Below are 1757 nucleotides of genomic sequence, written 5' to 3'. Positions count from 1 at the left end.
AGATGACATGATTCAACCTTTTTTGTTGTTATATACCTGGATGACTGAGAAAACAAACTTTGTGTTTTTGAAACCATTAGTGAAAAGGCCAGACTTCAGGGGTATCTGAGGCAGGCTTGGAACACAAGAGTCAGGGTGGCTTCTGGGTAATACCAGATGGCTAGGCCTCAGACTGACGAAGCCTCTTGGATGAGGGGCGAAACGTTTCTTTTTAACAAAAAACGAAGTCCAGATGACATGATTCAACCTTTTTTTGTTGTTATATACCTGGATGACTGAGAAAACAAACTTTGTGTTTACCAAACAGTATGTTATGAACAGTAGATAAATGTTAAAACCAGCTAAAAGCTAAATAGGATGCATGTAAGATTTTAATACCAAAGTTTTCCAGGGATAGATCAAATTCCAGTTTATTTCTATAAAAACAATTGTAAATAAATTAAAACAATTCTGAAAGTATAAAAACAGCTAAAAACAAAAGTCATCGTTGTGATGACAAACGAGCTGAACGCTTTGATACATTATTGGATAACATAGCTGAAACCATGCTGAAGTAGTTAGCATCCAGAAGAAATCAATGTGTGAAATTTGACTCAGCTTTCATACAACTACGGCTTGGAGTTGTTTTTTAGAGTGGTCGAAATGGGCTTTTAATTATTCCTATTTAGTTTTTGGTATTTGATTTTTTTGTTTGTTTAAAAGCAAAAGGAAACATGGGTAGGAAACTATGCAGTACAGTTTCAATTAATTAGTGCAACACATTTTTTTAAAATATATTTTTGCGTCTCTCCGCCAAGCTTTCATCCCTCTGCTAGCCAACATAACTGGTTTGTTCTACTTTGGAGTAAGCTGTTTGGGGGAAGAACCAGTTTTTGTTGTGTGTGTTTCCTTGACTGATGAAGCCTTCTGGATGGAAGGTGAAACGTTTCAGCACACAAAAAAAATAAACTGTCCAGATGACCTGACTGAAAATTGTTGAATTGTATACCTGGATTATTGAGCATGGACTTTGTTGGTTTTCAGAGATACTCTTACATTTATCAAGTTGACTGGAAAAACGGTTATTCTTTGAAGCGCATCTAAACGTTGAACAGTATTCTTTGGACCAAGTGCTTCATCTTTATTTTTAACTGAAAGTCATACATTTTTGTAAAAAAAACAAAAAAAAAACTTTTATTTTTATGTTCTACCATCAAATAATTTTAAATCGAATGCTTTTCCTTTTTCCTTTTCAAAGTGATCTTCATCTGAAGCCAGGCAAAGCATTTGTGTGTTCCTGTTTGGAGAGGGAAGGCTTTTGAGCTGACGTCCATGGAGACCATCCTTGCCTGTCTTGAGATGCTCATACTTGATTTTCTCAGTTTGATTACACTCAAAGCACATCAGCAGTGCTGCGTCCCAGAGGAGATGTGCAAGATGCTTGTTAGCAATCATAAGAGGAGCAGGCAGGCTTAAGGGGTGGGGGGGGGGGGGGGGGGACAAATGCTATTATTAAGAAAGGTTAGGGATCTTCTTGGACATAACTGACAGACAAACTGTATGCAGAAAGGCAAAGTTGAATCTGAAACTTCCTTGCTGCAATGAGACAGTGCTAACCATCTGTGTCAGCATGCAGCTCTAAAAAACTTAATTCAATTGAAATCTGTTGAATAAATTAAAAATGGTCCCCTATAAAAGAGCTGAGAGAGGTCTTTGAAGTATTTCACAGTTATGGATGGATGGATGGATGGATGGATGGATGGATGGATGGATGGATG

At 37.2% G+C, this 1757-nt stretch overlaps 1 protein-coding gene across 1 annotated transcript in view; it reads left to right on the top strand.

Annotated features, from left to right (window-relative positions):
* osbpl3b (oxysterol binding protein-like 3b) overlaps window positions 1-1757 on the top strand; it is a 42159-nt gene that overhangs the window by 19551 nt on the left and 20851 nt on the right. The gene's annotated exons all lie outside the window — the stretch shown is intronic.

This window comes from Nematolebias whitei, chromosome 5 (assembly GCF_014905685.2).
Source record: "Nematolebias whitei isolate Nwh7 chromosome 5, NemWhi1, whole genome shotgun sequence".
Classification (NCBI taxonomy): Eukaryota; Metazoa; Chordata; class Actinopteri; order Cyprinodontiformes; family Rivulidae; genus Nematolebias; species Nematolebias whitei.
The sequence above is the reverse complement of the archived record's forward strand: the minus strand, read 5'-3'. Positions and strand labels throughout refer to the sequence as shown.